Raw genomic sequence first — 12,914 nt, forward strand, 5'->3', positions numbered from 1 at the left:
GAATTCCCAATTACTGCTTTAAAGGCCCCATCTCCAAATTTAGTTATATTGGAGCTTAGGGCTCCAACATGTGAATTTTGAAAGGAATATAATTCAGACCATAATGCCAACTAAAATACACTCTATCAGTTAAAATTCAACTTAAATTCCAGAAGGTGGATATGAAGATAATAGAAAGATACAGTTTATACAGTGGCACTACTGTATATTTTAGTGTATTCTAAATTCTTTGAAATGTGTTGTGTGCAAAATAATTCTGTTAACTAAGAAATATAATCAAAGAAAAATTCCCTTTTTCAGTAATGCTAAAACTAGAAAGAGTCTGAATGTATTTTCTCTACTTTTAACTTAGCTGTGCCATTATAAGGTGTCACATATACAACTGTGCTAACAGATACAGTCATCTAGAATGCATAGCTGGAAAGGAAATCCTCTACTCCAGGGAGTGCCTTAAAAAAAATTAGGAGGCCTACTCATTACTTGTCCTTTGTTTTCTACTTTGGATTACATCAAACTGACCAAAATTCCTATTTATTACTAGTCCATTAAAACAAAAGCAAAGTTTAGACAGAGAGCATTAATCAATTCATATTTCCATAAGCACAAAGATTACGTCAGCCAATAAATCACTCAACCAGCTGTGTCTTTTTTAAAAAGGATTTGTAAATAATCAGTTTGACTGAAATTAATTGCATTTTTTTCTTCTCCCAATCCCCCCCACACACAACAGTGTGAAAGTATCTGGAGACAAAGAATAAGCTGAGATTCTGTCATAAATAAGATAACCAATTTGGCTCACACACCAAGTAATTCATGGTGAGATCATTGAGTCCTTAGGTATAGAGCCACAGCAAAATGTAGTGCTAAGAAATTCGATCACAAAATTGTCCAAGGGGCATAGTTTTTCAATGTGTAAAAATTCATCCATATATGAGTACTATTTTCTTTTGTGAAAGCACCATCATAATGATTTTATTTACCCAATTATATTTCGTAAACTTTTATCAGATAACTTACTCAAATGATTTCTGACTATACACTTGTTTGAAATGTGGGTTTCGAGGATTGGCTACATGAAGTAGAAGTCATCTCATGCCCTGAGGCTTCTACTTCATCCACTGCAAACATCAACATGGCAAAAATCCATGTCTAGAAACTTCCTAAAGAATGAAGTGTCTTTCCTCTTTAGAAAGTAGCAACATGAAAGATGACTGAGAATGCTAAGTATTCAAAACTATACCTTACAGTGTTAACTACAGTCACCCTGCTTCACTTTAGATCTTCAGACTTTATTCACCCAACAGCTGAAAGTTGATACCCTTTTACCAAGCTCTTCCCATTTCCCCAGCCTTCAGCCTTTGGCTACTCCTTTTCAATTCTCTATTTGTATGAGTTTTACTGTTTTGTTTTTTAATTCCACATATATCTATATATATATATATCACATCACACAGAGCAGTATTTGTCTCTGCTTGGCTCTTTCACTTAGCATAAAACCTAAAGGTCCATCCATATTGTCACACATATCATGATCTCCTGTTTTCTCATGGCTGAATAGTATTCATAGGAGTGTGTATGTGTGTGATTCTTGAATATGATGTCCTGCATTTCCATTTTGCCTTGGGCCCTGAACAATTAGGTAGCCAATCCTAAGACTATGTTATCCTGAGGATCCATATCAATTCCAACTCTTCACTGAACGTCATCTTTAACTCCTTACCTTAGGGTCCTGATGATACCGTTTTCCTTGTCTGACACAGAGGATGTTTTGTTTTGTTTTGTTTTTTTCCTATTATACCCCATGTAGCACAGGACCAGAAGAAGCTAAGGCACTGGCTGTGTATCACTCCCCTCCCATTTGCGGCTTATACCACCAGACTAAACCACCCACTGCGTCTCCTTCTTATTCTCATATTTTGACCCAGTTACTCCCTTAAATTTACTGTTGACTCATTCTCTTCTTCTCCATCTTGATTCATGCCATCATTTTTGGTAACTTTAGGAGGCATGTGGATGAACTATTTCCTCTGCCTGTCAGACCCCTTCCTTACCTTCAGTCACCTGTTCCTCCGCCCCCTCCCAGCCAGTGATGCTGGTTGTATCAGCAGTAGCTCACCATACCTGAAGTCTTAAAACCAGTCACTCCCTTCTCTGGCTGCCACCTGTGTTCATTCAGTTTTCAGTCTCAGGTACTCATTTTGCAAGAATTCTTCAACTTCAATGAAACATTTAAACCATTGACTTTACTTTTCAGTCTCTTCCAACCTACATGTGTCTCCTTTTCCCCCTTTAACCAGGCTTTTAATCCATGTTTCCTAGTTTAAATTATTCCCTTTTAAGTATTTTACCTTGTTTGCCTTTTTTTCTCTAGCATCTTCCCCTTGAAAAATGTAAACATTGGCTGAAAGCATTTAAAAACTTTTTTCATGCCAGCATCTGAGAAGCTAAATGTAATTGTAGATTAACAATTAGGAGGAATAAAACCACTTCACATTTGTGCTAAAATTTTTATACAGATATTGACGGGGAGGTCTGGTATGCTGCAGCCCATGGGGTCACAAAGAGTTAGACAGGACTTAGCGACTGAACAACAACAAAAACATCCAGGTATTTAACATTTCATACAGATACTTAAAACTTTCATACAGAATTGCCTGGCAATCTGACTGTACTTACATAGGAGTTTTACTTCCTCAAAATACTCTTTCCAAACTTTTCTAACTACTGCCCATTTCTCTGCTCCCCTTCATTGCAAAGCTACTCAGGATGACTTTCTTAGTACTTATCAATTCACATCCTGTCATTCACTTTTCAACTTAATGACATTGTAAGTTTTTTCCCATCACTCCCAAGAATCTATTCTTGTTAGAGTCACCTAAGACCATCATCTTACCAAATCTGCTATTCCATTCTCTTGACATTCACCAGTGTTCTGCGACTAACATTCTCTCTTCTTTGGTTTCCTGATATTTGAGGCTTCTCTGTCTTGTCCTTACCTACCTCACTGCTTAGCTCTTCTAAGATTCTCTTTTTCCTCTTAATACTTGCCTGGTGCGATCCTTGTGTTTTATTTCCTTGGTAGCTCTTCCAATTTCGTGGTGTAAATACCATCTACACCATGGGGAGATGGTACCCCAGCTACCCCAGTCTTCCAAAGAGTAAGAGGACCCCAAAATCTTAGAACTTTTAGCCCTACAAGAACAGTCCTGGGCAAACCAGGATGATTGTACACACTTTATCTGTGTGCCAATAACTCCCCCAATTATGCCTCTAGTCCACACACACCTCTCTTATGAACTTTATTTCCATTTTTTTTATAATACACATTTCAAACTTAAATTTGACTAAGACAGAAATCTTGATTTTTGCCTTTGATTTTTTTCTTCTCCCATTATCTCCATCTCAATAGATGTCATCATAATGTACCAGTTCTTATGTCAATAAGAAAGAAGAAAAGGGAAGGAAAGGGAAAGAAAAGGGAAGGAAACCGGAAATCACTGATGGTTCCTCCAGACTCTCCCTTTTCTGTCCTCCAGTCCAGCTGCCACTGCGTGGTCCCAGACACCATCTCCCACCCGCAACATCACAGCAGTCGCCTACCTTCCTGTCTAACTCTTAATTAATTGCTTCCAATCCATAACTAACCATGAAAGCTGGGGTAATTCTGGTTTTAAACTAGAGAATTCTTCTGTAAAATACATACAAAGACTCATTTCTTTTCAAAATGTTTAAATTGTTTCCTACCTCTTTGAGAATAGCAACCAAACATCTTCCAGGGCTTATAACAGTGCTTCTTTATCAACCTGTGGGGAGGAAAAGTTTGTTTTAGTTTATGCTTTTGTTTCTGTTCTATTTCAGCATGGACTGAGACAAGGTCCTACTGCCTGTGGTTGGAAGCAGTCTGCAACGTGAGATGCACCATCCAAGTTCAAACTCACCTGAACTGAGTTGAGTCTAGTGATCAAGGGCTGGAGTCTCTCCAGTTTGAAGTTGTTGAAAAGGTTTTAAATTGTAAGTACTTTAGCCTATTTGCTACCAGAAGTGGTTTAACCCAGACTATTACCAGTGGCAGTCTGCAAGTCCCTGCCTCTCTGACCTTAACCCACACAAACCTATCCACTTGTCCCCGACACAGCAGGCAGCTGGCTTCCTTTCTGCCCTTCAGATGAACTATCAGGCCTGTGGACTCAGAAAATTCTTTGTCCAGTTCTCCACAATAAAGCTCATTGTTATCGTTCGGGTCTCAGCTCAGACACTGTCCCCAGAGAGGCTCTCCCAAAGGCCTCCTCTCAATCAGTGGTCTCCAATTATTCCCTGAATCATAATACAGCTTATTCCCTTTATAGTATATTTTAGAATGTTAACATATTTTTAAGTTTTTGTTTTTTAATGCATTGTAAATTTTGAAATTAACTGGATTAGTATAATAAGTAACCATTCTTTGCTTTGCAAATCTACCCTTTCTAATGAAACCAGAATTAATAAACAGGTATGTATAATGTTTTTGGTAAAAACATATACAAACACACACACCTTTTTTTTTAATGCACTCATTCTCTACATATTACTCTGTTGAATAATTTTTCACCTAAGAATATATTTTAGACATTTCTAAAGTCTAGAGATGTTTTAAGAAACAGTTAAGCAAGTATATACATAACTCAGGTAAGTAAAGGAAATGAGATTTTTGGTTATGTTTTTAATTTGCAAGATTTGTTTCTGTTTGTTTGCTTTGCTATTTCTCTGTTCCCTTTCTTCACCTTCATCAATTCACCCTCCCCCATGAGGATTCTTTTAAAAAATTCAGTGCCTGCCGTTTTTTATAGTGTATGTTGTGTGTTGTTCTGATTGTTTCTCTGCATCTTGCTTTTCTCACTCAACCACTTGTTGTCATAATTACTCCAAGACAAATGGCATAGGTCTTACTCGTGGTTTCTAATTGCTTCTCAATAGCCCATAGTGTGACTGTATCATAATTTTTTCTTAGTTGAAGGCCATTCATGCTTTCAGATTTTTGTCTCTAAAAAAAAAAAAAAAGACAGTGAACATTCTCATATGTATATTTTTATACTGTGGTGTTTTTACTCCTGAAGAATGTGGTTGCTTCTAGGCTGTGGTTATTTACATTTTTAAAGGCATTGTTAAATTGTTCTCCAAAAAGATGGGAATTATTTATCATTCCAGTAGCAAAGAATGTATCATTTCCTTTATACTGACCAGCAATAGGTTTATTGAAATTTAAAAATTTTGTCAGTTGGTGATGGTAAAGTGATAAATATTACATTGTTATTTTAAGTACAGGAAATTTGAGTTTATTCTTTTGTGAATTCCCTATTCATATCCTTGATGTAATTTTCTATTGAGTACCTTGTCCTTTTCTTTACAATTTGTAAGGATTCTTCCTGTATTATAGACATTAAACACTCATCATCATTGTGTTGCAACCTTTTCTTTCCCTTGCAATTCTTATTATCTGTCTTCTGACTTTGTTAGTGTAGTGAACGTTTGTCATGTCTGTGGCAGTTCTAAGATCTACTGACCACTCTTTCTGTATGTGGATAATTTTCTACTCATGAGATCTGTCTCCTAAACTAGAAAGCAGAAACTCACTTTCCCAGGTTCCCTTGCGGCTAACCTGCACATAACTCTAAGGTGGAAATGATGAAAGCAAGACAGTGAACCGTGGCTTCAATGTCCTACGGGGGCAGCAGAGGTATCTTCTCAAAAGTAGTTCCTCAGTAGAGTTTGGGCATTTTCCCTTCCAAATCGATTTTCTGAACATGTTGGTTCCAACCAAGAACCCTAACTAATACTGATATCAGTGTGTATACAAAAGTTATAATTTTAATGGCAAATGCATCTAATTTATTTTTTCTGGGCTTCTGTAATGTTATAAAATTTCCCCTTAATCCCTATATTATATATATGTAGCCTTGATGATTTTCTTCTATTTTTAAATTTTAAATCAATAGGGAACTACTAAATGTACATGTACACATATTTATATTCATATTTTTATCTTTATGTGAATATTAAAAACAACTGTTGTTGTTTAGTGGCTAAGTCATGTCCGACTCTTTGTGACCCTATGGACTGTAGCCCACCAGGCTCTGCTGTCCGTGGAATTCTCCAGGCAAGAATACTGGAGTGGGTTGCCATTTCCTTCTCCAGGGGATCTTCCCCACCCAGAGATTGAACCCATGTCTCCTGCTGAGTTACCAGGGAAGCCCAGTTTATAAATAATATACTGTGTGGATGACAACAAACTGTGGAAAATTCTGAAAGAGATGGGAATACCAGGCAATCTGACCTGCCTCTTGAGAAACCTGTATGCAGGTCAGGAAGCAACAGTTAGAACTGGACATGGAACAACAGACTGGTTCCAAATAGGAAAAGGAGTATGTCAAGGCTGTATATTGTCACCCTGCTTATTTAACTTATATGCAGAGTACATCATGAGAAATCCTGGACTGGATGAAGTACAAGTTGGAATCAAGATTGCTGGGAGAAATATCAATAATGTCAGATATGCAGATGACAACATCCTTACGGCAGAAAGCAAAGAACTAAAGAGCCTCTTGGTGAAAGTGAAAGAGGAGAGTGAAAAAGTTGGCTTAAAACTCAACATTCAGAAAACTAACATCATGGCAACTGGTCCCATCACTTCATGGCAAATAAATGGGGAAACAGTGGAAACAGTGAGAGACTTTATTTTGGGGTGGGGGGGCTCCAAAATCACTGCAGATGGTGACTGCAGCCATGAAATTAAAAGACCCTTGCTCCTTGGAAGAAACATTATAACCAACCTAGACAGCATATTAAAAAGCAGAGACATTACTTTGCCAACAAAGGTCTGTCTAGTCAAAGCTATGGTTTTTCCAGTAGTCATGTGTGGATGTGACAGTTAGACTCTAAAGAAAGATGAGCTGAAGAATTGATGCTTTTGAACTGTGGTGTTGGAGAAGACTCTTGAGAGTCCCTTGGACTGCAAGGAGATCAAACCAGTTCATCCTAGAGGAAATCAGTCCTGAATATTCATTGGAGGACTGATGCTGTAGCTGAAACTCCAATACTTTGGCCACGTGATGTGAAGAACTGACTCATTTGAAAAGACCCTGATGCTGGGAAAGTTTGAAGGTGGGCGGAGAAGGGGACGACAGAGGATGCGATGGTTGGATGGCATCACAGACTCAGTGGACATGAGTCTGAGTAAACTTCAGGAGTTGGTGATGGACAGGGAGGCCTGGCGTGCTGCAGTCCATGGGATCCCAAAGAGCTGGACATGACTAAGCGACTGAACTGAACTGAAGTATTATATGGAAAAAGAGAGAAATCTCTGCTATCCACAAAATATTTTACAAAGATGGAAACCTTCTATAATCTACACTACTCAATAAACACTAGCCCCACTTTAAAATATGACTAAAGCTGCTGAGAAACATAATTTTTAACTTAATTTAGATTAATTTCCATTTAAATGTAAATAACACTTGTGCCTGGTGGCTACAGCCTTGAACAGCACTAACAGTGGACCATTGGCATTTTACTATATTAATTCTCCCACATATGAGTGGACCCAACTTAGTTTCCTCTGGTTAAACAGCTAATTGTCATCTCTATTTAATAAATAAGTCTTTCTTTTCCCACAGAGTAGCTAATGTTACCATATATGAAAGTTTCATATACACACATTTATTTTCTAGATTCTCTATTTTTTATGGATACCATATTGATGTTATTATAGCGACTTTATAGTCTGCTGTGTAAAGCATATTTCATAGCTTCTGACTCTCCTGTATCTAACTTGGCTGTTTCAGACATATATTCTTCCAAGTGGAGTTTTATATCATTGTATCCATTTCTAAAACCAACCTTGATGAAGTTCTATTTATTAGTGCCTCAAATTTATTGAATAATTTTGAACTGGCATCTTTACTATATTAATTCTTCCCATCCAAGATCACAGTGTATTTTTCCATAGTTTAAATATTGTTTTATGTCTTTTAGTAGTCTATGAATAAGATTCATAGGTTTTTTTAATATATGTCCTTTGTTTTCTTTTTTGAAATTATCTATAAAAATATTATACTCTTTATTATAAATGAGTATCTTTCCATTTTCATTGCCATTTGCTTACAGATAATATAAACAAACGCTTTTGGTCTTAACATATTTATTTTGTTTTTATCTTAAATTCTCCATTGTTTTTCATTGGATCTGATTTTAACTAGAATCTGAGTTTCTAGATTAATATTGTCATTAGAAAAAATCTATTTTCTAATGCTTATACTAATATATTTTTAATTACCATTCCAAAGCAATAGCAGCAGTACAAATCTACATCTAATTTTTCATATTAACTGCAATGAGAATTTTCTAACTTAATGATTTGTTTAATTTTAGGTTTATTATTTTGTCATACTTTATTCCTATTAATTCATATAATTCTTTCATAATATACTGGTATTACCAAATGACTTTTTAAATAGGTTGATGTAAGTCATTATACTGATGGACTTCTGGATATTACAACTATCTCTTATTTTACAAAGATCTCTATATCTGTATTTACATAGGAGTTTGGGCTACATTTTTGTTTTTATATGCTAACTTCATAAGGTTTCATATTAAGAATTTTTTCCAGTGGATTGTAGTAACTTAAATAACATAGGAATTATCTGTTTTTTATGAAGATTTGATGTAATCCAGCTGTGAAAATCAGTGGTCTTAGTGGCTTTTATTAATGGCAGATTTTTAACCTTCTCAATCACTTTGATTATTTTCAAAAACTTTTTATGATGATTTTAGAAATTTAAATTGTTAGAAAAGCGTGTATGTCACCTATGTCTAAGGTTTTCAGATTTGTTGCAAAGGACTATCTTCACACATACTTTATTATTGTTTTATGACTATTTTAATCACACCTCTAATTACGTTATCATATCTCACCCCCATTCTTGCATATTTTTCTCCTTTCTATTCCCTTAACCAGGCTTCTTTTTCTTGCTTCTCAAATCTCATTTGACTTTCAGTATAGTTCAATAATAGTAGAAAAGGGATCTCTTAACTCTGAATAGTTATAATGGTATGCTATTACAAAACATTTGTCACTGTGAATAATAAATTCCCTTGTTACCTTGAGTCTCCAAGTATAGCTCCCTCAGAAAGTCTATTCCCATTCAGAAATAAAAACTGAATCCCCCTGTTAGGGCCTGTCATGCAGAAGAGAAGAGAGATGAGGCACAAACCATAGTTAGTAAATGGGTGAGGCAACTATTTGTTGGCAGCCATCAGGAGCAGAAGGAAGCAAAGAGAACAAGACAATTTTTGTGTGATTCGGAGCTGGTACGGTAATCCCTGTGTGCTTCAGACAGAGCTGACTCTCAGACTATTTCTTAGGTTCTTCAGAAATCTCCATCTCTATGGAAGAGGTGGGTTGCTTACCAATTTGGCTGGTTAATACTCCTTCTATAGTCACTGAGAATGCTTCAGGGTCTGGGCCTCTTCAGTAAATCTCCCTTGAGATCACATTTCCCCTTCAGAGAGTCCTGAACCTACAGATGATCCCATGTAGACTCTTTCTCATGCATGGCCCATATATGGTATGGATTGGATCACTCAGGTGTCTGTCTTTACTCAGAACTTCTAAGCACAAGAATCCCTGCCTCCCCACTCCTTAGGTTTCCCTAGTGGCTCGGTGCTAAAGAATCTACCTTCCAGTGCAGAAGATGCAGGTTTGATCCCTGGGTGGGGAAAAGCCCCTGGAGAAGGAAATTGCAACCCATTCCAGTATTCTTGCCTGGAGAATCCCATGGAGAAAAGAGCCCGGCAGGCTACAGTCCATGGGGTCACAAAGAGTCAGACACAACTTCGCAACTAAACAACAACCCCTCTTCTTGGCTTGTCTGTCAGCTCCCAGCTAGTTACTCATTTGTGACCTTTATATTTAACAAGCTGAAGTCAGACCCTGGGCTCTTGTGTCTCCCCCAGTCTGCTATAGAGTTACATTAGATTCTCAATGTTCTCTTTAGATCTGAAATGAAGAACAAAGTAATCCCCACCCTTCTGCCTTTATACTCGGAATTTCACAGAACTGCTATTTCTGAATAATCACTTTACTAAATTATAACCATGGTCCAATCTCAGAAAAATGAACCTAACTTAAGCAGTTTTAAACAGAAAAAGATTAATTGGTACTTACCAAATTTTTGCAGGGCAGGAGAACTCTTAAGTGGGCCTGAAGCACTGACTCCCAGAGCACCATTTGCAGAAAGGACCCGTCAGGCCTTGGCCACTTCTGCCACCATCAGAATACTTCAGCTGATGCTATGCACATTTCTATTACAGTTCCTGAGGATACAATGGTAAACAAAATCAGACAATAAATTCCTGAAATAATCAAATTTTACTTTTAGGGATAAAGTGGAAGGGGAGACAGGGAGGAAGCAAGGTAAATATGTAAAATATACATTTATATTACATGCTGGTGATTGCCATGCAGATACCAGAGGCAGCCTGCAATTTTAAGCAGGTTTTACAATTGAAACATTGTTGGTTTTCTTAAAAGACTGACACATACAAATATACCTGAACACTTTTTGAATAATCCTTGATATTTTCTGCTCTTGGGATAATACCCCAAGTTTCTCAGCCAGTAAATGGGGAGTGAGTATTCAAATTCAGGCCTGGGTGTCTCCAAAGCACATGCTCTTTCCACAACCCATTATTTTTTAGTAGTAAAATATAAATGGTTTCTAGATTGGACACATCTCTATTCTTTTATTAATGCACATGTAATTAAGAATTGACATATATACACTACCACGTGTAAAATAGATAGCTCATGGGAAGCTGCTTGTATGCACAGGGCGCTCAGCTTGGTGCTCCGGGATGACCTAGAGGGGCGGGATGGGGGTGAGGTGGGATGGAGGTTGGGGTGGGAGGCAGGCTCAAGAGGGAGGGTGTGGAGGTATACATATAACTGATTTGCTTCGCTGTTCGGCAGAAACATAACATTGTAAAGCAATTACACTCAATAAAAAGATTCATATTATTTGGAGAAGTCATTGAATCTAAATAGATTAAAGCAAATGTCTTTGTGTCTTTCTAGTCATAAAGCCATTCCTGGAAAGTTCTGAGCAGTGGCCTTAATGCCTAGTTATTGCTCAATCTGAAAACATGGCGCCTTGCGTTCTGCCTTGGAAGATGCTAAGCAAGATGGCTGCAGACGGCTGGTGAGGTGTGTCTGATGTTATCTGTACATTCTCCCAGAACAGCTCTAGTTCTGCCAATTTATATATTGAAATGCTCAGGAGTAATCACCATTCTTAACAGACTGGATCTTGTCCAGGCCCAGATTCTTGGACTTCTCTGAATCTCACATGATGGCCCCAGAATCAAATTCTATTAACTGCTAAGGACCACCCAGGAGGAACCCTTAAACTGGATGTAGACATATCAAATTTCCCAGAGCTCTGTCAAGCTAAAGTGGGTCACCCAGACCACACAGAGGCAGGACAGGAGATCTAGTGGAGTTTTGGTTTGGACTCAGCTTCCAAAGAATGTGTGATGTCTTCTCCAGTCTTGAGAAAACAAGCCAGAAAAGCTAGAGCCTGTGCACTCATGGAAACAGCTTGGATGCGGTATATCCTCCCACCACTTGGCTTCAGTAACATGCGTGCGTATCAGCTGTCCTCATCTGAGTATCACAGCTCTGAATCCTCAACTGTGAATTTTCCTAAGAATCTTGTAAAAGCCATCTCTCCAATCTAGCCTACCCAGTAGATTAAAGAAACCTTTGTTTCCTCTCAGTTGTCTTTGTCAGATTCTTGGTAAATTCAGATTATTTTAATCAGTGTTTTTATATAAAATTAACTGGGCAATTATACATAGTGCATTATAATTTTTAGGTGACATTTGTGATATACATGCAAGATTGGCACTGCTTGCCATTCAGTTTGTATCTGTCCTTGAGCTTTGGGAACAACACAATCAGAAATATCTACAAATAAAGATTATATCTTTATGTGAATTGACAATAGTAAATTGGGATTTGATACTTTTTTTAAAGCCTGATCATATTTGATACTTTTTTAAAGCCTGATCATGCTAGTACAGTAGTTTAAACTTACAACTGGTTGGGTGTGTTTCTTTTACATGAGCAAAAGTGGAAAGTGATGGATGAGCACACTGAACCATTCTCAAGCTGAGAATTTTTGACCTTGTGAGTATATATTACTACTGCCATGTTCTAAGCCTTTCTACTAACTCCCTTGAGCAACCCCAAATTGATACTGTTATTTAAAAGAAATTTTTCTTGTGTAAAGAGATACTAGTATAGTTACACTGCAAGTCACCATATAATCTGATCTAAGCAGAGACATGCCTCTGAAAAACCCAGGATGCTGCTTTCCCTTCAACTATCCATCAACCCCATGACCGAGAAGGTAAGACAGTTCTATTTATGAGACTCCAGTTTCCCCCAAAACCAAGAACAAGACGTTTCACCAGTTTATAAAATATTTAAAATTTCATCTAAGATAGATAAACTGATGTGCGAATGATAGTTCTGTAGAGAAGAGAGAAAAGTCGCTAATTTGTCTATTTCTTGAACAAGGGGAGGGGCTAACCCAAGAGTCATTCGTCAGCCACCATGTGGAATCACTTATGCCAGACCAGGCCATCAATTAAATTGGAAAGCACTGCACTGTACTTTCTAGACTGTAGGGGGAAAAATGCTTATATAAGTGAAAAAGAGGGAGCAGTAAGCCTGTACCTGGTTGATCCAATCCCCTGAGTTCCTCCAATTCTATTACCATAGATTGTCTTTCATCACCTCCTGGATTTTAACCTACAAGTGCACTGCAATACTAGCATCCAGTTACACATCCCCGCCACTGGTGAGCAGACACATG

The 12,914-nt window shown here is 37.5% G+C and overlaps 1 long non-coding RNA gene across 6 annotated transcripts in view; it reads left to right on the forward strand.

Moving 5' to 3' along the window:
- Positions 1 to 11,782, forward strand: part of LOC122438164 — a 29,804-nt gene extending 18,022 nt beyond the window's left edge. For all 6 annotated transcript variants that reach the window (XR_006268465.1, XR_006268464.1, XR_006268463.1 and 3 more), the window contains 3 exons: positions 3,859 to 4,011; positions 10,215 to 10,364; positions 11,111 to 11,782. This is a non-coding gene — a long non-coding RNA (uncharacterized LOC122438164). The remainder of the gene's footprint in view (positions 1 to 3,858; positions 4,012 to 10,214; positions 10,365 to 11,110) is intronic.
- The last annotated feature ends 1,132 nt before the right edge of the window (positions 11,783 to 12,914 follow it).

The sequence above is a fragment of the Cervus canadensis genome, chromosome 3, assembly GCF_019320065.1.
Source record: "Cervus canadensis isolate Bull #8, Minnesota chromosome 3, ASM1932006v1, whole genome shotgun sequence".
Taxonomy (NCBI): Eukaryota; Metazoa; Chordata; class Mammalia; order Artiodactyla; family Cervidae; genus Cervus; species Cervus canadensis.